Below are 26,563 nucleotides of genomic sequence, written 5' to 3'. Positions count from 1 at the left end.
AAAGAGAGGGGGAAGAAGGCAGTTAAGGATGTGAGGAGGTGGAGTGATGGAATGGAGGAGAGAGGGCAGAGGAAGGAGGCAGCCCAATGCATGTGAGGGTGCGGGAAAGATTGAGAAGGGGGAGTGAGGGTTTGATTGGAGGGAGAAGGGTGAGAACCTTTAAATCATCATCACAGCATTTGAAAGCCTTTATCCCTGAGTAGGGGTCAGCTTTTTGCTGGCTCCAATCATGGTACCTTTTCTTGTGGCAATGTTTTTCGGCCGGATGCCCTTCCTGACACCAACCCTTAAGTCGCCTTCGACCCTGCAGGGATAATTAGCAGTATACTGGTGCTCATTTTGCCGACCTTCAGAGGGATGACAGGCGGAGTCAACCCCCCTGATGCTAACTCAGCAGCCAGCGGGGCTCGAACTCAGGACCCCAAAGATCCCAAGCCACCGACTTCACCACTAAGCCACACCAGGCTCATGGTGAGAACCTTTGAATATCCTTAAATGTGGAATTAAAGTGAAAAATGAGCAAAATACAATTCAAAAATATATCAAGCCAGAGAGAACACAAAATGTCAATCTATGCTTATCACAGCTTGAACCAACGTCATGGATCTTCGAACACGAGGTCGAAGGATGTACTTGTTGAAATATTTTTTATAAACACAAAAAAGTATACCTTTTCTTTGAGGGGGAAGGAGGGGGGGAGAGTGTGGGTGTGCATCCATCTGTTGTACATCTTCGCAAAGTGATCAATGATGGCATTCTCCGACACGTCATTGCTGTCTGTAAGTAATGCTTGTTCCATGTTCATGTGTCTGACGATGAATCAAGTCAGATATCAATCATGAAGTGAACTATCGTAGCCAAGGGGTTAAACAGATTTGCAGCACGTGCCCCATGGGACAGTGCCCAGCATTGACTCTGATCCCAGGGAAAATATGTTTCAAATGGAAATGTTAAAAGGAAGACCAAAAGGACCGAGAAGGATCGACATTCAGGGAGGGGTATCGGACGACACTTCACCTGATATCAGTTGTAGAATTATGGACATTAGAAAGCACGAGTGAAATTAAGAGGATATCTGTAAATAATAGTCAGATAAATCTGTTTTATGGAACTGAACTGGAGGAATCACGAACAATGACTCAGGTGGTAACACCAGCAAGGACAATCCAAGAGAGAAATCTCCACCACTGAAGATTATTTGATAGTTTACAGATTGTTTAAAATGTTTCTAAAATGTGGTTTCTTACCTGGATAGTTGTTGCACTTTCACGTTTCTTTTCCAGATCATTCACGGCTCGGTATCCTCGAACCTGCTTCAATGATGACGAGTGCTTCTTCCTTGGCAGGGAAAAACAGAAAGTTACTCTTCACCCCACTTCTCTCAAGCCTGTGGGAAGACACCACATCATCATAACGTGGAAATGTATTCTTGGTGGTTTTCGACCTCAAACCATGTGGGGGCACTGCCCTCATCATAATTCACTCAGATTCAAATAACTCTACCCACCTGTATCGGTGGAACTTCAGAGCTGAGTCTCGATCGTATTTGGGACTGAAACACGGACTGCAAGAGCTCGGTCTGCTGGAATGTACCTGATCGCTCCGAGATCTTGATCACGAGGAATCCACATGATTTGTAACGTTGTAATCTGCAGATTCATCTTGAAAAGTAAAGTTGTCGTTTTCATCGAGGGTTTTCTTCAGATGGTTCCTCATTCGGTATCCACGGTAGTTTGTCTGCAGAGAAAAGGGCAAATTAAAATGATGGGAGAAGCAATATTCAACAAGATAAGATAAAGGTTTGGATTAACATCAGTTAGAGATAGTTATTAGTTAATCGTTGAATGAATATATTTTGCAGTCATTCACGGCAAATGGTTAAAGAATCAGGTTACAGGTATTGTGGGTCTATTTCGCAACACGTGATGTGATTCCAGGAGTTATTTTCATTGTAGAAGTTGAGCAAAGACAAGAATTAGAGATTGTTATCAGAGAAACGGACTCATTCAAGCAGTCACAAAGAAAAGCACAAAAACTATGAGAAACTAGAAGGGCACTCGGTGGAGTGGGTACATCCGTCACGCAATGCCTGATCCCGTCAAACAGGTTGGGCCCAATGCATTTTTTAAATATTATATACATATATATGTAGAGAGGGAGAGAGAAAGAGAAAGAGTTTTTGAAGCTTGGTGTTGGCTGACTGGTTCATGGTGCCTGGCTTGGGACCTCAGGATCCTGAGTTCAAGCCTCGTTGCCCGCTGAATTAATTCACCAGGGGGTTGACTCAGTCTGTCATCCTTCCAAGGCCGGCAAAATGAGTATCAACTAACTGGGGTAATGACCATTCAGGGTAACCTGCGTTTAAGTGGTGACCCGTCCAGGACTGTACTCCTTGACAATGAAAGTTCCTCAGCAGCCATTTATGCTTTGTACCACAAAAGAAATGGTTTTATACTATTAATATTATTATTATTATTATTATTATTATTATTATTATTATTATTGTTATATGTTGTTTTTGGCTCCATTGCCAAAAGTGAAGAATCACTTTAAAAATTCAAAAATTCTCACATCCAGATCTGGATTTGTATCTTCACCAAAATCGAATCAATTTGCCCTTGTCTCACACCCAACCTGTCCACCATGTTTCGGCCGAATCTGTCCACGTTTTGAGATATCGTGATATATATATGTCTGTCATCTATATATATATATATATATATATATAGTTGCGGTTGGTGTTGGCACAGTGGTAAGGGCAGTGGCTTGGGATCCAAAAGGTCCTGAGTTCAAGCCCCGTTGGGCCACTGAATTAATACACCAGGGGTTGACTCAGCCTGTCATCCTTCCGAGGTCGGCGAAATGAGTACCAGTGTACTGGGCCGGTGTATACCCTGGTTAAAATAGGTGTACCAGATCCCTGTGTCGCAAGAGGTGACCAGGGTTGCGTCAGGAAGGGCATCCGGTGTAAAACATGTGCCAAATCACTATGCGGATCATATTGATGATCCGCTGTGGCGACCCCTAACGGGAGCAGCCGAAAGAAGAAGAAGATATAGTTGCGGTTCTAGGAACCGAATGCATACAACAGATAGGTGTCCCAAGACAGTTATTCCATTATTATACGTGTAGATAGTCCCCTTCCTTTTGTTTAGCGGGACAAGAAGGGAGTGCGTTGCGATGATCTAATAGCAAGGGTTGCTTAAATCATTTTCTCCTTCATTTCATCCCTACTCTTCTTCTTTTCTGATTATTCGGTGGATCAGCCACGTGCGCCTTCACTGTCGGGTGGGGCCTCGTGGAGGCCAGCGCGTGCGGCGCCATGGTGGGAAAACTGCAGCACCGAGTCATGTGGTGTGCTTGTTGGTGCAGGATTGTCGGCTTGAGCTTCCGATGGCCTGGGGAGAATTGTCGATTGCATGAGAAAGGCATGCAAATAAATACCTCTTAAGAGGCTGCACGAATGGTGTTTATTACGGCACGGGAAACACGGCCAGCATGACGCCCACGCTGCATGAGACGCGTACGGAGGCCAATAAAGCCGACTCCACGCCATGTTGGGCAGGATACGAGTGTGCGAGTAGAAGCGGCTTGTTCCTTTTGTAACCTCAATATCCGACACATATTGGTGTTCGCCCCGCGCACGCGCTAGTCGAGTCGTGTGAACGCGAGCGCTGGCCACGTGCGTAATGGCGGAACCGCGCGCACTGTATGGAGTGTTCTCGAAAGCAGACACATATGCCGCTCGTGAGACGTGCACGGATTTATCCATGATGTACCTTCGGTCCTCGCTGGCAGCAGTGGATTCTCCATGGGTGGTGAACGTCTTCTCGTCTATACGGCCAGCGAATGTACAGTGGGGCCACGTTGGCGCGCGAGGAACGAGCACGTTGATTGACGCTGGTCGAACGCCCGAGCGGGCATGTGGGACCCTTGACCGGTCGCACGGGGCTTTTTGGAGGATGATTCGCGTGCCAATTTCGGTGTGGACGATTCATGTCATCTCGGAGGGTCGGAGCGCAATATTGCCGCTGTTTGAGATGGCCTTGCCGGAAACGAAGTGAGGTGGTTGCCGGCCCAAGCTGGTGGGCCACGTGAGGGGTCGGGGCCAATCGGAGCACCCGATTCGGTTGATGACGTTTGGATTCGGCATGGCTCCTCCCCCCGAGCTGCGGGCCCTATAAAGGTCAGGGCAGTCCCTCTTGCCCTCTCTCTTGCCTCTTGCTTTTTGAGTTCCTCTTGCCTCGCCTCGTCGACACCACGACGACCCACCTCCTGCTCCTCGTCTCCACTCACACGACGACGACACCACCCGCCTACCTGGTCCCACCTACTACTCCACTCTCGCCCTCTGGACTCAGCCCTTTCTCGACTCAAGCTCCTCCTTTACGGTGCCCAATTCCCGGCTCTAAACTCCCTTTTCATCAGGTTTTCTGTGTCTGTGTGTGTGGGTATGTATGTGTCCTGACGCCCGTTTGCCGAAGTAAGACCGCAGAAAATCCTTGTTATTATTATTGTTATTAATTTCACGTTCAGTCTGCTCTGTGTCCCCTTTTGTAAGTTGCCTGTTTATTGTTGCACCACAAGCTTCTTACTATCTCTGCACAATACACCCCAATAAATCATCATTGTGCCACATATCTTTTCTTGCCTGCTTGTAAATAAATTATTATTATTAGGAATGCTCCCTGTTCGTTTTTGTCGTATCTTCCATTGATCCAGCATGGTCTGAACCCTACTTTAGCCGTGACTTTGTTCCCAACGATCCGTTCCTTTAGCCGATACGTCCTTGGCAGTGTCGCTCGGCTGCATCCCATCCGGTAGAGTGATCCAGTTCGGACAAGGCGTACCGAGGGCGTGTTCCCTGGTAATTAAATCACGTGATTAATTAGGTAACCCAATTAACCCATAGACGGGAGGACCCGAGGTCACGCGGTTGAGTTATTAGCTTTCACGGTCGGTTAAGCGACCCGTCACAGAATTATCCGTGTGCGACAGCCTACAATTCCGGGGAGTCTGGTGGGAATCGACATAGCTTCCCCACCCAATGGTCTTCTCACCCGACACCCTGGCCTGCAAATATACACATATATATATATATATATATATATATATATATATATATATATATATATATATATATATATACTGGATATATATATATATATATATATATATATATATATATATATATATATATATATATATATATATATATATATATATATATATATATATATATATATATATATATATATATATATACATACTGGATATATATATATATATATATACATACTGGATATATATATACACATACTGGATATATATATACTGGATATATATATATATATATATATATATACATATATATATATATACTGGATATATATATATATATATATATATATATATATATATATATATATATATATATATATATATATATATATATATATATATATACTATGCCTGGTGTTGGCTTAATGGTTAAGGTAGTGGGCTTGGGATCCTAGGGTCCTGAGTTCAAATCCCGCTCAGCTGTTGAATTAACACCAGGTGGGGTTGACTCTGCCTGTCATCCTTCCGAGGTCGGCAAAATGAGTGCCAGCATGCTGGTATACTGTGTCGGAGTGGCGACCCGTCCAGGATTGTTCCCAATAGCCAAGGAGACTGCTTCGGCGGCACCAACGCTCTGCACAGAGTATGGTCCTAATGGATGGATGGATATATATACTGGATATATATATATATATATATATATATGTATATATATATATATATATATACAGTATATATGTATATATATATATATATATACAGTATATATATATATATATATATATATATACAGTATATATATATATATATAAATATATATATATATATATATATATATATATATATATATATATATATATATATATATATATATATATATATATATATATATATATGTTGTTGTGGTTGACGAAATTCGCAAACCACCATTCAGGTCAGGGAATAAATGTCATTCATGCGGGCTGCGACCCTTCGAGATAGCCGTTTTTCTTTTACTATCTTTATTTTGGACCAGCCGCCATTACTACCACCACCAACCACGTCTCAACAGCCATCACACAACAACCACCAACCGCAACGCCGCTTCACAACAACAGCCACGACCTTTACCGTCACAACTCGCCCTCGCAACCATCGCATCACCGTCATTCCCACGCCGCTTGTGGGCACCGATACTGGACTCGTGCAGGGCGCGCACCGAGCAGGGGTGCAAAAGCGCCGGCCTTTCCGAAGAAAACAGATCAAAAACGACTCACGCCCACTTCTGTTCCGTCCTATCGGCGAGCGTGGGGCGATTTGGCCCCGCCTCCAGGGGCGTTGGAGTGTGGTCGCTATATGCAAATTCATGGATCAGAAAGCATTCACGCCCACTTTTCCTCGGTCCAATGGGGAGCCAGTTAGAGGTGAAGGGTCGGAGGTAAAGGGTCGAAGGTGAAGGAGCGAGGCCATGGGGCATATAAGGGGCCGCGCTCGCCAAACAGTCAAGAGTTCGGAGGGGAGAGAAAGTCAAGAGTTCGGAGGGGAGAGAAAGTCAAGAGTTCGGAGGGGAGAGAGTGAAGAGTTCGGAGCCAGTGAAGAGTTGGGATGAGTCAAGAGAGGAGACGGAGAGGGCAGCTGGACGGAGCTGTGGAGAGGTGGCGGCGGCGAAGGCGGTCGAGGGGGTGCTCGTGTCGGAGTCGGGGAGCTGCGGAGGGAGAGGCCGGCGGCGCGACCGAGGTCGTGGTGGAGACGCTCGTCGCGGGACCCGAGACAGGGAGATATCCTCCTTCCCCCGAGCATCAACAACCCCCTCCTGTTTCCCCCCACGCTGAGATAGTGCGAGAAGGGGGCCCCGTTCCCACCCCCTACCAGACACTGTCCGCGAGGCCCGCGGAGTCGGGGCGCCACCGCCATCTTGCGGCTCATCATCAGACGGGTAGGCCCGACGCGGTCTCGGCCCCAGGCCCGCCTACCCCCCTCATCCTTGAGGGTGGTCCTTTTCTTTTGCTTTGAGTGTATGTGTTGTCGGCGCCGTCTGTGAAGTAAAACTGTATAAGTGTTGCCGTGTGCTCGGTAGTCGGTTAGATCTGCATTGTTGCATTTGCTTTTTGTGTATTATTGTGTTTCTTCTTCTTTTACATTTGCTTTTGGTGTAATTGTATATGTGTGCTTTCCGTTCATCGCGAAATAAATGTGCTTCATGTTGAACTGTTTTCCCGTTTCGCTTCGTCTTCCTCTATTGAATCTCCATCTTACTTCACGTAAAGGGTTGGTCGTGGGCTAAAACGCCCGATAATTAATCGAACCGTCGAGGCCGACGATAACACCACTCGGTTATCCCGATAGTACGGAACGGGTCACTTAAAGTGGCCCGTGTCCGAAGTCGACCTGCGGCGAGGTGCGATCGCCCGGTCTACCCTCCGTGTGGGTACTTAGGTAGGTCGAATTTGGCGAGCAACCCTATCCCACGCGGGGGGCCGATTGGCACGATCGTGGTGAGGCCGAAAGGTCCACCCGTGACTAGTTCCCGGCGTTAGTCCGAGAGGGTCACGACTGGATTGTCCGTCCGGTGGGCGACGTGCCGCGATTCGAGTTACGTGGCCGTTCGCACGCCGGCGGGTGCGAATCCGCAACACTGGTGTCAGGTCGTGCGATATAAACTCATCGCCCTCCTCGCGGCACTGGTATCGGAGAACGGGAAAACGGGCTCTCCTGTCTCCAGCTAAATTCACGGGAATCGGTCCAGGGGTGAGAGGAGCGACCCCCGATTCCCTCCAAATTACGAGCGAGATAAATTAACCCTTTACGAGAAATAAGATGGCGTCTCAAGGCGAGCGTGAGCCGGGGGTATTAGAAATGTATATGTGTAGTAATGTAGGATCCATGGTCCAGGATGAAATCCCCGTGCAGGAAATGTTGGTTGTGCAGGAACACGAACTCGTCCAACTGAACCCAGAGCCCGAAATAGGTGCGGCGGCGGCCGCGGTGTATGACACCTCCCCTCCCCCTCTCCACCAAAACCTCCCGATCCTGGCCGAATCGGCTCAGCTAAGCGCACCCGACATGGCCCAGCTATTCGCCATGCTGGCGGCAATGACAGCGAGGATGGATACAAACACAAATGAAATGAAAAACGAAATAAAAGGCATGAACAAACAAATGAACGAAATGAAAACGAAAATGGAAACAAACGCACTCGAAATGAAAAAGCTGCGGGGTGAGACGCAGAACATGGGCCAAAGCCTGCAGGCGGGCATGAAGGCAGTGGCCAGGGAGCTCAAAATGGCAACTCCACGTGTGGGAGCGAACGAGCTGGGAGGGAGTGCAACGGCTGTCGGGCCCGCGGTGGAGGCGGGTAAGGAAAAAATAATTCGGGAGACAAGAGACGAGGTGAAAGTAATTGGGAGGGAGAGAAAAGAACAATTAATACGGAAAGCAAGGATGAGGTACGCGGAGATCGTGAAAGAGCAAGGAGTGAAAAACAGGGAAGGACGGGAGCGACTTAAAGAAAAAGCAAGGTTGACCTACATAAAGATAAGGGAAAGACGCCAGAAAGAAGCGGACACTAATAGACAGGAGGGGACAACAGAAACTTATAAATGTATAGAGACACGGGAGACAGAAAAAATAGAGGAGAGACTGCATGATAATGACAAGGCTAGAGACGTACACACACACACGGAGGTAGTGGAGGATAATGGGGGTGAGCTGGCGGACCATGCAGGGACCCGGTGCGAGCAGCGGGATAGCCTCCTCCAGGAACGAGGGGAGGGAGTATGCCCCCTTGAGGCGAGTCACGACCAGGTGAGTTCGGTCGTGCTTTGCGAGGTCGAGGGGAGGAGTGCTGTGGACAGGTGCACGGAGAGCTTGGGGGGTATAGAGGCCCCGGAGACCCTTGTGGGGACACGAATCCCCAGTCTAGTTGTCCCTGTGTGTGTGGTGCAAGGTGTGAGTGCGTCCCCGTGTGTGGAAGCGACCCCGTGTGTGAGTGGTGTGGTGGCGATTGTGCCGGAGTACGTGCTTCCCAGCACGCCGTGTGTAAAAGGGGCACCGCAAGTGGAAGAGGCCGTGTGTGTGAGTGAAACGTCCAGTATGGATGAAACACCGCAGTTGAGTGCCCCCGCGTGTGTGAGTGAGGCACGGTGTATGAGTGAGGCACCGCGGGTGAGTGCCCCCGCGTGTGTGAGTGAGGAACGGTGTGTGGATGAGGCACCGCGGGTGAGTGCCCCCGCGTGTGTGAGTGAGGCACGGTGTGTGGATGAGGCACCGCGGGTGAGTGCCCCCGCATGTGTGAGTGGTATGGTTTGTGTGAGGGAAATGGCACGAGTGAGTGGAAGGCCGCGAGTGAGTGGAGCCACGTGTGCGAGGGAGATGGCATGCGTGAGTGAACGGCCGAGTGCAAGGGAGACCGTGTGTGTGAAAGCGGTATGTAAGGGAGATGTCGGTGGGCATGTGTGAACATGCAGCCGCGTCTCCCGGTGTGAGTTTAATGGTGAGGTGTGTTAGCGTCGTAACACGCGGGAGTGCGTGTGTTGAATGGCGACGACGGCGACATGTGAGGAAAGAAAGCCGGGTAGCGGCTGTAGTTGTTTCAGGGACCGTGCCGGGTTCACCCAGCATTGAGCACAAGGTCCGTGCTGTGCAACGCACGAGGCCCCCACGTGCTCGCTTGCGAGAGTGAAGTCCCGGTCCGGAAACGCACGCGGTGGATTTGCCGATCCCGCGGACGGACAAAGTTTAGGCAGGATTACGGATTTGGACCGGACGGGTTCTCCACGCGATCGCGTGTGTTAAGCTCCAACGGGCAAAGCACATGTGTTCGCGTGGGGAACCCCTCGAGACGTGGGGCTTGTTTTTTTTTTATGCGCACGGTGACGCCATGGCTGCACGTGGGGTTGGAATCCGGCAGGAGGGGTATCCCTGCCGGATGGTACCGTCCAAGGAGGGACGAGGTACACGTGCAGCTGCATGACGTCATGGGCAGGTGCAAAGTGCGCTAGCTGTGAGTTGCCGCGCTGGTGCTGCGCATGTGAAGAAAAACAAAAAAAAAGCAAGCCTCACTTTCGGGTGCACAGGATTCCTGGGCAAGGGGTGGAAGACCCCCTTGACCAGGGCACAGGATGGAAACTAGTTAGGGGGAAGGGTTAGCTTAGCTAGACCGGCTCCATGGGGCAGGGGTAAGTCCTCATGGGGCCCGTGGAATGGATTAGTTAGAGGGATGATAGCGAGATTTAGGTTGGGTAAATGGACTTATGGGATTATTTTGGAGACAGTGACAGACTTGTGAATGTGTAGAGGGGACGTAGTTTAGCTACGTAGTGTTAAATGGAACGTGCTATATTTTAAGGGACGACGTGGGAGCACGAGTTAGTTAGGGGAAGTAGTTAGAAGGATGGCAGAGTTCAGTGGTGAGTGTGTTGAAGAGTTGGTGAGTGAAGTGGAAGCATGTGCTTGGTGAGTGAGTGAGGCCAGCGGGTCTGTGTGAGTGGAGCGAATGGGGAATGCATGGTGCGATGAGTGATTGGGGGGAGGAGTGACTCCCGCCCAAGGGACCCCGTGGTCAGTGTAGAGTGAGTCAGCTGAGTTAGTCAAATTAACAAAAATGGAGGTTGTTTTGTTGTTGGTGGGTGTGTAGGCTCGAAACCCGTTTGGAGGGGTGCAGGAGCCCTGTTGACAGGCTGGGAGCGTGGTGGCGAAAGTTGAGTATCGCTGAGTGGGTACCCCGGGCACCAGGCTAGTCGGCCGTGGTAGGCCAAGGGCCCATGGGGGGCCGGGATAGCGTAGTGGGCACGGGTGCGCCTGCTTGGTGCGGGGGCCCGGGGCGCCATTAGCCGCGTGGGCAGTGTTGTGGGCACGGGTGACCCTCGGAAAGGGGCCTGGGAAGCCAGCCTGCCACGTGTGCATTTTAGGGGAGGTGCCATGGGGGGCACTCCCCGGTGTTAGAGAGCTGGTAGGCTCGGAGGCAGTGTAGTGCCCGGGGGTGCCATAGCGGGAGATTCGGCAGAGGGTCGTGCCTGCCAAAGGGAGCACGTGTCCCAGCCATGAGACCGTGTGAGGGCACGGAGAGAAAATTGGGGGCGAGGCCCGAAATTGTGAGGACACCAACATAGGCGACGGGAATCTGGGTTGTTAGAACCAATAGTTTAAGCGAGAGGCGCTTGTTGAAAGCCCCGGGGTAGTTTAACAGTTAAATGGTTAGGGTAGATTAGGAAGTGTACCCCTCCGCACCATCCATCCCCTTGCTCTCGTTGTGGGCCGCTGGACCCACTTTGTGTTATAGATCGCTCAAGTCTGGGGAGGCCATTCTGAGGCTTTGTTGGGCCTCGACACAGGACGTTAGCTCTCCCTTATTCCCCTCCGGGAAGGGAACGTAGGGGTTGGGAGTAGGCTAGGTGACAGGATAGGTTAGCCGAACAAGGACGATAAAGGGGGTTAGGGGACGATTTATAGTGGGGAAGTAAAAATAAAAAAATAAGTTGGGGCTAAATTGGGGTTTGGACAAATTAAGGGAGTGGGTATGGACAGTGACAGGCAAAGGCGATAGGTTGGGAGGGAGACCGTAGGGTAGGTCCGAGCCCGCCTTCCGAGTGGCCAGCACCACCGCACTCCCTCCACCAACCTCCACTGAACTGCAAAGGCTGGCCAGCTTCATCTGCTGGCTGCGTTGCTGCAAGGCAAAGGCCGGCCCACTTCATCGGCAGCTGTTGTTTTGCTGCAAGGCCTGTGCCGGCTGGATCGTCTGCAGCTGCTGTGCTGCAAGGCCTGTGCCGGTCGGATTGTCTGCAGCTGCTGTGCTTCAAGGCCTGTGCCGGCCAGTTCATCTGCCGGCTGTGTTTGCCTGCAGCGGCCTTCTTCTGCGGGCTGTGTATGCCTGCTACCTTTGCCATGCCATGCCCACTGCCCCTGTTCACCAGCACGTTCAATTTTTGCTTTGCCCCCCCCCCTGTTCATTGCCATGTGGGCCAGGACCAGAAAGCAACAGTTTGCAAGCTGCAAGAACTGCCCTGTTGGCAGCTACAACACGGGCCTGCAGTGGCGGCCCGTGCACCGTGCTTGCGTGCATCCATTCATCCATCCATTCGTTGTGCTCATTGCGTGTGCCACTTGAGCTGGCACGGAGACTACGTTTGTGCAGCCCATGCACCGTTGTGGTTCACTGCGTTCAGTTCAAAAGGGAAGGCCTTGGACTGCGTGTGAGCAGCCGGCCACGTTCCCTGTCACCTGGATTGTTTGAGCCAGAGACTGCATGCGAGCAGCCTGGCTCCCTGCTAACTGCTTTCTTTTTGCAGAGTTCATTGATCCTGGGCCATGGTTTAGTGTAAAATTTGTAAGTTAAGGTTAAGATGTACTGTACATATGAGTGCGCCCCCGGCATGTCTGTCCTAGCGCCGGCAATTTTATTTAAGTCGTCCGTGTGAGTGAGTTTGTTTAGGTAGTTACTCAGCCCTCAGGTTATTTATTTTGGGGACACGAATACCATGAATGTCGCACTCAGGGATCCGTAGGTAAAATGTACTGGGGGAAAACTACACATGATGGCACACGAAAATTTGACGACTCGGGACGAGTCTGTAAAAAGGGGAGGGGGTAGTGTTGTGGTTGACGAAATTCGCAAACCACCATTCAGGTCCCTTAGGTGAGATATCTCAGTAAGTATATGTGTAGTTAGGCCCAAACCCGTTGTTTAGAGGGAATAAATGTCATTCATGCGGGCTGCGACCCTTCTAGATAGCCGTTTTTCTTTTACTATCTTTATTTTGGACCAGCCGCCATTACTACCACCACCAACCACGTCTCAACAGCCATCACACAACAACCACCAACCGCAACACCGCTTCACAACAACAGCCACGACCTTTACCGTCACAACTCGCCCTCGCAACCATCGCATCACCGTCATTCCCACGCCGCTTGTGGGCACCGATACTGGACTCGTGCAGGGCGAGCACCGAGCAGGGGTGCAAAAGCGCCGGCCTTTCCGAAGAAAACGGATCAAAAACGACTCACGCCCACTTCTGTTCCGTCCTATCGGCGAGCGTGGGGCGATTTGGCCCCGCCTCCAGGGGCGTTGGAGTGTGGTCGCTATATGCAAATTCATGGATCAGAAAGCATTCACGCCCACTTTTCCTCGGTCCAATGGGGAGCCAGTTAGAGGTGAAGGGTCGGAGGTAAAGGGTCGAAGGTGAAGGAGCGAGGCCACGGGGCATATAAGGGGCCGCGCTCGCCAAACAGTCAAGAGTTCGGAGGGGAGAGAAAGTCAAGAGTTCGGAGGGGAGAGAGTGAAGAGTTCGGAGTCAGTGAAGAGTTGGGACGAGTCAAGAGAGGAGACGGAGAGGGCGGTTGGACGGAGCTGTGGAGAGGTGGCGGCGGCGAAGGCGGTCGAGGGGGTGCTCGTGTCGGAGTCGGGGAGCTGCGGAGGGAGAGGCCGGCGGCGCGACCGAGGTCGTGGTGGGGACGCTCGTCGCGGGACCCGAGACAGGGAGATATCCACCTTCCCCCCCGAGCATCAACAACCCCCTCCTGTTTCCCCCCGCGCTGAGATAGTGCGAGAAGGGGGCCCCGTTCCCACCCCCTACCAGACACTGTCCGCGAGGCCCGCGGAGTCGGGGCGCCACCGCCATCTTGCGGCTCATCATCAGACGGGTAGGCCCGACGCGGTCTCGGCCCCAGGCCCGCCTACCCCCCTCATCCTTGAGGGTGGTCCTTTTCTTTTGCTTTGAGTGTATGTGTTGTCGGCGCCGTCTGTGAAGTAAAACTGTATAAGTGTTGCCGTGTGCTCGGTAGTCGGTTATATGTGCATTGTTGCATTTGCTTTTTGTGTATTATTGTGTTTCTTCTTCTTTTACATTTGCTTTTGGTGTAATTGAATATGTGTGCTTTCCGTTCATCGCGAAATAAATGTGCTTCATGTTGAACTGTTTTCCTGTTTCGCTTCGTCTTTTCCTCTATTGAATCTCCATCTTACTTCACGTAAAGGGTTGGTCGTGGGCTAAAACGCCCGATAATTAATCGAACCGTCGAGGCCAACGATAACACCGCTCGGTTATCCCGATAGTACGGAACGGGTCGCTTAAAGTGGCCCGTGTCCGAAGTCGACCTGTGGCGAGGTGCGATCGCCCGGTCTACCCTCCGTGTGGGTACTTAGGTAGATCGAATTTGGCGAGCAACCCTATCCCACGCGGGGGGCCGATTGGCACGATCGTGGTGAGGCCGAAAGGTCCACCCGTGACTAGTTCCCGGCGTTAGTCCGAGAGGGTCACGACTGGATTGTCCGTCCGGTGGGCGACGTGCCGCGATTCGAGTTACGTGGCCGTTCGCACACCGGCGGGCGCGAATCCGCAACAATATATATATATATATATATATATATATATATATATATATATATATATATATATATATATATATATATATATATATATATGTGTCTGTGTGTGTGTATATGTGTGTGTCTGTGTGTGTGCGTGTGTGTGTGTCTCTTTCCCTGTCTGTTTGTCTCTCTCTATCTCTCCCTGTCTGTCTCTTTGTATCTCTCTCTGTCTGTCTTTCTACCTACCTCTCTCTGTCTGTCTCTCCATCTATACCCTTGACTCATTATTTTTTTTTTTCAGTGCTATCACACAACATCAGCTGTTGAAGCAATCTGGTACAACACATGATTTTCTGGAGGTAAATGTTTCTGAATTATTATTTGGTTATTCTTTTATTAATATCACTCTCTCTTTGGAATGTCGTCTTATGGAGGTTGCATCATTAGTTTGGACGCCGTTTTGCCAGTACACTGGAATTCATTTTATTGGCCTTGAAAGGATGACAGGCTGAGTCGGCCTCCTGGTGTGTTAATTCAGTGGTCAACGAGGTTTGAACTTAGAACCAACACCAGGCTTACTCATATTACCATGTAATTATCTTTATAAAACCTAATTATTATCCACTTTTTGTTTCAAAACAGAATATGGTGTCTGAGTTTCGAAATCACAAGACATCTGAAGAAGATTGCTGGGAAAGATTATACATTCTCGCAAATGAATATTTAATATTTACAATTTTGATTAATTATATTTGTTTTGTTTGCAATTACTTGATTTTAAATTTCAAAAAAAGGATTAAGACATGAAGGGGGGGTAGGTGCGCTCCCCCAATGACCCATCACCCCCTCATCCGACCCCTCCCCTCCCCATGTGTGTGTGTGTGGGGAAGGGTGGGGGTGGGATGAGGGAGGTGGTGGGTCAAAGGTGGGGGGCGCACAGGGGGGATGAGGGGGTGGGGCTTGTGTGGGAGGGGCTTGTGTGGGTGGGGCTTCGGTGTGGGCGGGGCTTGTGTGGGTGGGGCTTGTGTGGGTGGGGCTTGTGTGGGCGGGGCTTGTGTGGGCGGGGCTTCGGTGGGAGGGGTTTATGTGGGTGGAGCTTGTGTGGGAGGGGTTTATGTGGACAGGGTTTATGTGTGTGGAGTTTTTGTGTGGAGTTTGTGGGGGGTTTGTGTGGGGTTTGTGTGGGCAGGGTTTATGTGGGTGGAGCTTGTGTGGGAGGGGTTTATGTGGGCAGGGTTTATGTGGGCAGGGTTTATGTGGGCGGGGCTTCGGTGGGGCTTATGTGGGAGGGGTGAATGTGGATGAGGTTTGTGTGGATAAATGGATGGGTGGAGAGATGGGTGGATGGGTGGAGCTTGTGTGGATGGGTGGATAATTTTTTAATTAAATAAACATGTTGTGTGTGGGGAACTAATTAACTAATCACTAATTATGTGAATATGATGAATATGGGTGGAGCTTGTGTGGGGTTTGTGTGTGTGGAGCTTGTGTGGAGCTTGTGTGGGGTTTGTGTGTGTGGAGCTTGTGTGGGGTGGAGTTTTTGTGTGTGTGGGGTTTGTATGGGCGGAGTCAAAAAATTTCAATTTATCTTTGTCTTTTGTAATTCCTGTGAATAAAATGAACATAAAATCTCTTCCCCTTCCAAATCATATATCTTATAAGTCCAAGGAACCGTATCTATTACATCAACAATTTAAAAAAGTTCTTTCGTCCATCGTTTAGTAAAACCCTTTTCAAAATGAGATTTCCACCTATATATTCTTACGATATCACCAACTTTGAACTTAGGTTTTCTGACATTAATCTCTTTTTCATATTTTAATTTTGTAAATGTTTCTGATGGTTTCATATTTGTTGACGTGTGAATCGTGTCATTATACTTATCCACAATATCCTGAATAAAAGATGACCATTGTTGTGAACCGAGTTGTGTGAATTTTTTATATAGTCTCTCTTTTAAGGTACGATTAAAACGTTCAACAACAACTGCCTTCCCTTCATTAAAGGTACTGTATAATGTAATACTGTTATTTTTTAGAAAATTCATAAATGTCTTGTTATAAAACTCTCTACCCTCATCAGTCCACAATTTTTTAGGTTTTCTCTTACTTTTATTAAATATCTGTTGAAAGGCTAACATAAGAGTATTACCTGTTTTGTTTTTTAATGGTACAACCCATGCGTATCTACTCCTCAAATCAATAACGGTTATAGCATACTTGTACCCCTTATCATTATTGAGTTCAATCAAATCAGCAGACCAGATATAATCTACTTCCTTGGAATAAACTTTCCTTCTCTGAAACTTTGTGAATATTGGTTTATGTAATTCATCAGCTAATTGCTCTTCAGTCTTAATGACATCATTAGAGCCTATAAGTTTTTTGAATTTCCAAGTCCATGTTTCAATTCAGCACTGATCATCTTCTTCACAATGAACCGATCAACTTTTTCTCTCAAGGTTGGATTTTGTATCAGAGGCAAATTATACAACATTTCTCTATCGGCTTCATGCTTTTCTTCCAACGTTGTGGTATTCCCATAATCAATATCGTGTCTCATGCACACTTCATCAACTCTATTGATGGGTTCACTCCAGGATTTAGGATTGTCTGCCTCATCTAATCTTTTATCCAAGTTTGTGCCTGGACCACAGAAAGAATACCCTGGAAGATGTAATTCCCCTGGTATTCCAGTAGTTGTAAATTTACTTCCTGATAAAAACTTTTGTATATCTCCTCCTCGTTTGTGTTTGGAGATAAATTGATTTTTTTTTGAACCACACACCGAACATATACCTTTTTGTATAACCCTGTTATTTTTACTTTTAAATATGAAATATTTTTAGTATTAGTTTTCTTTTTACATTTGAGACAATAACTCATTTATTTATGTGAAAAATTCCTGCAGAGTGCAAAACCTTTTTAGTTTCCAACATGCACATTTGAATCTTAATTTTTGCCTTCACTCTCTCCTCCATTTATTTAAGAAAAAAAAAAAAAATGAAAAACTTGAATTAAAATGAATAGCTTGTCGATGTCAATATTCTTGTCAAAAGTATTGCAAATAGACTTGTCAATTCTTTGTTTTCCTCCTCGGTGGGTTGAGTTATTTTCTGTAATACCACCAATCTTTTTTTAATCTCACTGGTTTCCATATTTTCATATTTATTTCATCTCGCTCTTTCCTCTCTCTCTCCTCCTTCTCTCTCTTCTCTTTTTCCTCCTTCTCTTTCTTCTCCCTCTCCTCCTTCTCTCTCTTCTCCTTTTCCTCCTTCTCTTTCTTCTCCCTCTCCTCCTTCTCTCTCTTCTCCTTTTCCTCCTCTTCCCTCTCTTCTTCAACTCCTTCCTCATCCCTTATTATCCTTGAATCGCTTACACCCCATAGAATATCATACATATATTCATCAGGATTTCTTGTTATTCCTGTATCCAAAATAATTTTTTTACAACAGGAAACCAATAAAATTTCGTTTGACTTTTAAAAGAGCCTTACCTTTTCTTAACTTTATAATTTTTTCATTATTTAACATTTTCATTAAATCTAAAGTTGTCGGTTTATCAACTTCAGCATAATGCCAATCTTTTATTGAAAATACCTCATTCTTATGTTGTAGAACATATTTATTAAAATACCGAATACCCTTTTCTTGAAGGTATGCTTGGACACAGAAATGATAATTTTCTTGAAGCATTCTTTTGAGCATTTATGTATTAGAAATATATGTTAGAATAATATTATGGCACGAAACACCTCCCCATCTTCCCAAAGTTAAATCATTTTGTATTTCCTTACTTATTATATATAATCCTGTTTTTTCTGTTTTCATGAGATAAACAAGGGCAAAACCATTATTATATTTACCCTTATTAAATTCTTTTATTTGTTGTTTACTAATCGTGGCCCCACAAAACTCATTCTCGATACCAAGTGGATAATATTCTTCCTTACGAGACTGATTTAATTGTTCCAGGTCTTCGAGGTTAATTTTAAATGACCAATTATACCCTAAATCATTCATATCATACCCCCATTGTTCTATTCTCATACAAATGATACGCCCTTCTTTATAAAAATTTATTTTAATTCGAACTGTGAATTCTGTATGACCTGGGGATAATATCAACACTTCTGTATCTTTGGAATACACGGCCGTTTTATTTAAGGATATATATATATATATATATATATATATATATATATATATATATATATATATATATATATATATATATATATATATATATATATATATATATATATATATATGTTGTGATAAATCGCTTAATCTCACAAAGTCATTCGCGTCAGTCGGGCTTGGATAATTTTTTAATTTATAAGCATTTTTCATGTTAATATTTTTGGTTATATTATATTTATGTCGTTCAGCCTGTGCCTTTGTGTAATAATTTGATAAATCAATATCCAGTTCTTGAGATACACCAAAGATAGAACCATCTTTACCAACATAAGTCATTTTTATTAGATTAAAAATAATATCATAAATTTTTTATTTTTGTTGAGTTGAAATAACACATATAGACATAATTGACCACAACACTTGGAATTTAATTCTTGGACTTGAAATGTTTGATAAACACCATTCTGTAAGAATTTTATGACTTCAACAGGTGGTGGAAGACCAAAACTATCAAAATAATATTTGTCTTGACTATTAAAAATACAAACCCAATGAGAACCGTTCCCATTATTATCTTCTAAGTTCATAATAATATTCTTTGTATGTTTCGGCACATTTGTTAATTCATCTCTCATACAAATAACCACATTATGAATTTTTAATTTCTTACAATATTTGACAAGTTGTAAATTTGATGTTGTATTCTTTCCAAATTCTTTAAACCACTCATCAATGCTCATTTATTTATTAGAAAGATATAATCCATTACCTCTTTTCGTTAATTTTACACCTGCTTGTGCAATAGAAGAAAGCATATCTCCAACTAACAATCTCGCTTTATCAGGCAGACCTTCAAGTTTTTCAGCAAAATCTACAATTACACCACTTCCACTAATTTGTTTCTCCAACTCTTTGTTATGTCTTTCCAATTCTTTTTGAGCCTTGAGTTGAGCCTTCCTTTCGTTAGCAGTTTTCACCGCTGTTGAAATACCACCTGTCAATGCTCCAACCGCACTTAAACCAGCAAATAAAGGAATTAGAAATGGGAGAAATCCTCCACTCGTCTCTCTTATTGAATATTTTTTCAACATTGGTATTGTCATTTTAATTTTAAGTGAGCCAGTGTCATTCAAGATTTTAACCTGTTCTCTTGTGAGCAAAACATCAATTCTTACTGCTCCTTTTCTCTGAATTGTATTCACGTTAATCGTACAAGGCTTTTGATTTTGAACACAAGATGATAGTTTATGAAGATTGATTTGATTAACATATACCCCAGTTGGTACTTTTCCACTCATTTATTTAACAAAAAATTATGTGAGACTAATCATCACACCATTATCTGTATTAATCTGTAATTCTGTTTCTTCCAAAAGCAAACAATATGTATCAACTTCTTCACTCTATCCTCTTTCAATGTAAAGGGAAGTATCCACTCGATTAGACTTTATAGTTTCCTTTTGAGCGCTCAGGTCAAACGCATAGATTGTATACAAACTTTTAAATGCTGTCATATCCAAAATAGGTTCTTTATTTCCATTACTTTCACACACCTTTTGGTAAGACTTGTATGCTTCAGCAAAATCATTTTTTCCCAATTAATTTCCAATCTATCTCGTGGATAAAATGTTCCATCTAGAGAAACGCGAAGTTGTTTCACCTTAGCATTATCACTCAATGCATTATTCTTATCAGTCGCAGTATCACCATCTGGCTTTTTAAAAATGATCCACAGATATCGTGGCTTTCCTTCCAGAACACCCAAATTCCACGTGTAAGTAGTTTGGTTGAGTTTAACGTGTTGACATCTTCTTTTGAGGTATGATACACTGAGTGGTTTCTTTGAGTTAAGTCTTCGATTCAACATCTCTTCTGTTTTAAGATTAGGAGTATATTCACTGATATACCAACTCATCTCCTCAATTACAAATTCATTCTGATCACCAAAAGCATTACCAACACCAAAAAGCAATCGATTTTCATTATCATTCCTTTGTAGTTGAAATCTAATTTTAAGACCATACAGAACTTTATCATGATCACAAAATCCAAATATACCTTTAAGAGGAACTGCCACAGTAAAACTATCTTCTGCTTTTGTATCATCATTATACATTCCTTTCCTTTGAGTATATCCAGGGTCTGTGTTTGTTCCCGTTGACATATCAAGAATAAAACCTTCGATAGACCCCTTTCCCATTCTATCACTGAATGTATAGAGTGTAAATTTCATCATTTCAGATACAGCAGAGACATAATCAACCTGGGGCATCTTTTATGCTCTTTACAGCACCTGCTCCATTTCCCACAGCAGAAGCAGTTGAACCAATTAGATCTTTATGTTTTAGAATAGTTGAACCAATACCCATGAGAGTATCAATTATCCCATCTCCTCTAAATTGATGTCCAACACCCCTTTGTCTCTTAGGTTTATAGTATGCTCTACCAAGATACATACCTTCACCCTTGTAGTATGGGGAAAGGAACATCCCATCCCCTGTGATTATTTTATATTTTCCCAACTCGTGTTTCCTCACAATAACCATCGTATTTATTTATTGGAAAACTTCACGTAGGTGAATTCTGATGGATATAACTTCTCCATTAAAAGAAATCATTTGATTATCTTGGTCGGTTATCCTAAAATTTACTCTGTGTATGGTTTTTCCTGACACAGGGAGATAAACCAAATTTTTGGGTTCCATATTGAATTTATAACCAATTGGGGTTGAGTATGCGCTGAATGAAAATATTGCATTTGTTTTTTTTCCATCATTATAAGCACCATCAATCAAATCACAGTGAATTAACACCAAATTTATTCCTGAGGATATTTGAATGACATTATCACTGTAAAACGTCCCATTAGTTTCAATCTTTTTTGAGGAGAAACCCAATAACTCTCTAAATGAATTATCAATTGTGAAATCAACCTTGTAGTTATTTTTAACTTTAATCGTTGATTTTGAAGTATGTTCTTGAATGTCTATAACAATATTTTTTGGTTCATCACCCTGTTCTTTCATAAGTCGAGCAATTTCGGAAGATATTTGAGAAATCTCATATGCTCCGGGTGAGACTGTTATCGTTTTGTATCCACTTCCGGGATTATAACTAAACTTGTCATTTTTATCAGTTATATTAAATAAGGTATTATAAGTTTCCATGGACAATAAAGATGCCTCATATTCTTTTGTTGGGTCAAGTTGTAGTGGGTATGGGAATGAAGATGTGTGGTCGCTTGTTGTGAAATTGAAACTAAGGATTGTGCTTCTCATCTTATTTAACATGAGATAAAATGTCTTTATATTGATATTTATTAATTATTTTCATGTTCATCAACTGGTCTAAAATGGCTGATGCTTCATTAAAACAATTGTTATTTCCAGCCTTCTTACTACCTAACAACAATAAGTCTATTAACTAATTGCGATGGGTCATTTGGAAGAAAACTAATACCTGAACCAAGGATACTTAAAGCCTGAATAATGTGTTTCTCCTTCTCATTTTTCCTACTTTTACTAGAAATACTAACCTTATAATTTAGAGTGTTCAGCAGATCAATATATACTCTATCATCATTATTTTTCATATCCAATGGTTTATCAATATACTTTGATTCATCCCTCACAGTTGAACCTTGTCTTCCATCTTTTGTGAGAAGAAACATTAATCTCGGAGTTAGTTTAGCAGGGGGTTGAGCAGAACCTAAGAACCTTAATTCATCATTAAATATCAATACCTTTTCTTGAACAAGATGAAATATTGCTGGTTGTTCTGTTGGAATGAGTCCTGCTTTGGTTTTTGAATCCGCTGAATATTCATTGTTTTAAAGAGCATTCACAATATAATCAGGGGGTTGATTAATCTCTTCCAGTTGTTGAAATAAACCTTCATCATCATATACCTTTAATTCTCCGAAATGCTCTAATTCTTCCTCCGTCATTTGATCAAAATCTTTTAACATTTGAAGTTTTTTAGGCGTATATTCTACTGTGGGAACTGTGGAAACATCTTTCATTTTTTCTTGGGAAGTTTTTAAAAGTGGTTTAAAAAATTTCTCTTGTTTTCTTTCAAATGCTTCTTCGCCCGTTAGTTTCTGTCTGCGTTTCTTCTTTATGTCTTCCTGCTGTTTTACAACTTTTGAAACCAACTCTTGATGTTCCTTAAATCTTCTTGTTCTTTCTTTTGCATCCATTTATTTATTGTAAAATATCATTGAATGAATTGTAAAGATCAACAGGGAAATTTTCCATTTTCTTCATCATTCAAGTAGATGTGTTCAAATAAATCCTTTTCTTTAAATATTTCATCAAATTCTTTATTAACATTAATGCGAGTTGTAATTTCTTCTTCACTAATACTTGCATCTCTGCTTTTCATACGTTTGCGTTGAGTTTCTTCATCAACATCAAAACCGAATGATAAAATCTTCACTCCGCTCAGATGTTTAATAATTTGTCTCGTTCCTTCTGGATTAGTTTCTAATATCCCAAGACCACCAGATTTTAGTTTCCTTAACTCACTCTTGCAATGTGAATATTTTGTTGTACCAAGAGAAACCTCCTCAAATATTTGACCTTCATTCCTCAATCGCATATGTTCCTCCACTGAAATATAGTGATAATCTTCACCTTTTACTTCTCCAGGTCTTATTGCTCTAGTTGTTGTTGATACAATGCGTATCACGGGGTGTTTTTTAAGTAAATTTACAATATTCTCATTTGTACTACTATACACAAGAACCTTGATTTATGAAAGTTTTTTCCAGAAGCAGATTTACCCACAAGATTTACAATAATAGTTGTCATTTATATATGTAATTGTTTATAAAACAAAAAATATATCCCTTAATATCTCATCTTGTTTCACAACAATATATTTATATTTTTCAGTCGTGTGCTTCATGTAATCCTCAAATTTCTTTTTACTACATAATGTAGAACAATTATCTCTCCAAAAATTATTGATATCTATTGAATTTAACTTGAATAAAATAAAAGTATTAGCATTGTTTCTGATGGAACGACGAGGAAGTTGAAAGTACGATTGACTAAGATAAATACAATTACAAGAAGAATGTCTCCCTCTTGTGTAGTAGCTGTCCATTACCGTTTGGTTTCTCTCATTAACACAATCATCAAAGATAACGAGGTTCTTTTTTGATTTATCCAAATCTTGGGGAGACGGTATATCATCCGTATTATCACTAAGAATACAACTTATAGGATTTGATTTCTTTTTACATCTCTGTGTATCACAAAATAGTTGAATTATATCTTCAATGTTATAATCATTTCGGTTTTTTTGACGTTTAAATAAACCGATTATATCTTCTTTTTGAAGACCAGCATTAAAACCTTGTGAGAGTAGTTGATACTCTGGTTGAAAACTCGACTTTGTGAAAATTATTAAATTATCATAATCTAAAAAGTTGGGAGTGAGGAGCATCTTTAAAAGTAAGCAGGTTTTTCCACATCCACTTGAACCAACTATGAGACATCTTAATGGATTTGGGAGATTTTTATGGTTGTTAAATTTTATCTTATTTTCCCAAATGGGTAAAAAATCATTCATTTATATATTTGGAAAACAGGTTATTTAATTTATTGTTGGCTTTTTTAGAAACTCTATATTTTATCCTAAGTTCAGGTTTAATTTCAAGATAATCCATTATTTTATTTATACAATATCTTGTGTTGATATTTCCCTGAAAATTACATCCATGAATAATATATAACAACAATCCTTTGAACATTTCTCTTATACGTTCAGTTTCTTCCCTTGTAAGGAAAGGTGTGTTATCACCCTCATACTTTACATTCATTTCTCTAATCAATCTTGTAAAGTAATTCATTTTTGTTGTAAATCTAAAAGAATTATTTTCCTTTTTATATTTTTTATTATCATTAATTAGAAGATAATCACAGAATATACATTGTTTATAGGCTTTTGACTCTGTGTTTAATCCCCGTCTTTCACACGCAGGACAATTCTCAAATTTGTCATATGGAGAATCAGGAAAGTCTCGCATATTTATAAAGTAAAACTTTACTTAAACTGAAATTCATCTATACTTTCAGTTGTATATTGACTCATATTTAATAATATTACCATCGATATCAATATACTTTTTTTCATTACCAGTTTCAACGACAACATTTTTTATATTAAAGGTAATTTTAAAATGATCGTTAACTACTATTGAACGAAATGTCATTTCACCTGATATATTAACATCCTTTATTTCATCAGGATTTACATCTTTAGGGTTGTTGAAAAAAAATACAAATTTCTCCTTGCATATTACAGATGGTCTTATCTTTTCTTTCTAAAGCTTCATCCATAAGGTTTTTGTTTTTTGATACTTTTTCTTGTTTCATTGCTTTTTCTAGTTTTGAATATATTACCAGAAGGAGAGGAGAAACTTTTGTTAGAGATACTTTAATTGATGTTCTACCAGGTATACTAAAAGCCCTTCCACTGAAGGAAATTGAATAACTCATATTATTTACCATAATTGTTTTTATCCAATAGTTGTTATATTTATCTTTGTTCAATTTTACATCCTTGACATATTTCTCAGTATCTTTAACAAATGAAGAGATTGATTGAAACTTGTCTTTTGTGTCTTGAAACATTGTATTTATTAAGTGAAAAAGTTGGAGGATAAAATTGTTTTAAGCACAGATTCACCTGTAAAATAAACGAAATTTTCATCAAGAAAATTTTAGTTTAAGCAAAGATTTATAATATAAATATGGTGAATACAACATACTGCGATGTCTGTAATCACAAATATAAACATTATAGAAAACACCTCCGAACCAACAAACACACATTTAATCTGTTTCATAAAATATCTCCTCTTGAGTTGGAAAGAAAACATTGTGATATCTGCTCAAAGGATGTTTTGAAGAGTAGTTATAATAGACATCTTCAATCACAAATACACAAGAAAAATGAGTTTAAAGTAAAGGGAGACTATTATATTGAAAACACTGATGGGGCATTTAAAGGGCATATAAAAATAAGGATTTTTCAATTTGGAGAACCCGGTCCATCATCAATAGCTGAATCAATTGAAATAGTGAAACCTGATGTTGAAAAAGTTATTAAAAAGACATTAAAAGAAATGAAAACTTTAAAGTTTTATATGGGAGTGAAAATGAATATGAAAAGACAAGATGAAGAACAAACTCCTTATATGAGAACAGATCTTCATTTTATAACATCATTTCAAGATTTTTTGAATAGTGGGGTTTATGAAGAGCTATCAAAACAAGAGGAGGATGTTGATAATACAGTGGTAGGAAGTGGATTCAATATTTAAAAAGTCATCTTTTTAGATATACACATTCTAAAATCAAACCCTCTTAAAGCTTCTTCTTATATTGAATTACCAAAAGAAATAAAACTAAAGAAGGCAGTTGTTAATTTTAAGAACAATGATAATAAATGTTTTCTCTGGTCTGTTCTTGCTCACTTTCATCCAACAAAATGTAATTCAGAAAGAGTAAACCAATATATGAAATATGAGAATACCTTGGACATTAAAGATTTTAAATTCCCAATGCCACTAACAGATATTCCTAAATTTGAGAAAAAGAACAATCTTTCTATTAATGTATATGGATTAACGGATACAAACAAAGTTCAAATATTAAAAATTTCAAACAACTATAAAAATGAAGAAACACACATTGATCTTTTATATTTTAGTGTTGGAAATAATTCACATTACACATACATCAATAATTTATCAAGATTAATCTCTTCTCAGGTATTCAGAACAGCAAACAAAATATATACTTGTAAGCGATGTCTTAATTCATTTCATACAAAAGAACGATTAGAACACCATTCAAAATATTGTAGTAATCATAAATCAGCTGTAATTACAATGCCTAAACCTGGTGAAAAGAATTCTTTTGAAGATTATAATAAATCTATCATGCACCCATTTGTGATATTCGCTGATTTTGAATGTATCCTTAAAAAGATAAATACTGCTTCTCCTAATCCAAAAGAATCATATACAAATAAATATCAAAAACATATTCCTTGTGGTT

At 42.4% G+C, this 26,563-nt stretch overlaps 1 protein-coding gene across 1 annotated transcript in view; it reads right to left on the bottom strand.

The window, feature by feature from the left end:
* Positions 1–865: 865 nt before the first annotated feature.
* Positions 866–26,563, bottom strand: part of LOC147025485 (uncharacterized) — a 47,739-nt gene continuing 22,041 nt past the window's right edge. Inside the window, exons 5-6 of the mRNA XM_085887086.1 lie at positions 1,508–1,737; positions 866–1,338 (exon numbers count right to left, since the gene is read on the bottom strand). The gene's annotated coding sequence lies outside the window, so the exon portion shown is untranslated. The remainder of the gene's footprint in view (positions 1,339–1,507; positions 1,738–26,563) is intronic.

Source organism: Eptatretus burgeri, chromosome 6 (assembly GCF_056783735.1).
Source record: "Eptatretus burgeri isolate ZD-2024b chromosome 6, Ebu_testis_v1, whole genome shotgun sequence".
Classification (NCBI taxonomy): domain Eukaryota; kingdom Metazoa; phylum Chordata; class Myxini; order Myxiniformes; family Myxinidae; genus Eptatretus; species Eptatretus burgeri.
The sequence above is the reverse complement of the archived record's forward strand: the minus strand, read 5'-3'. Positions and strand labels throughout refer to the sequence as shown.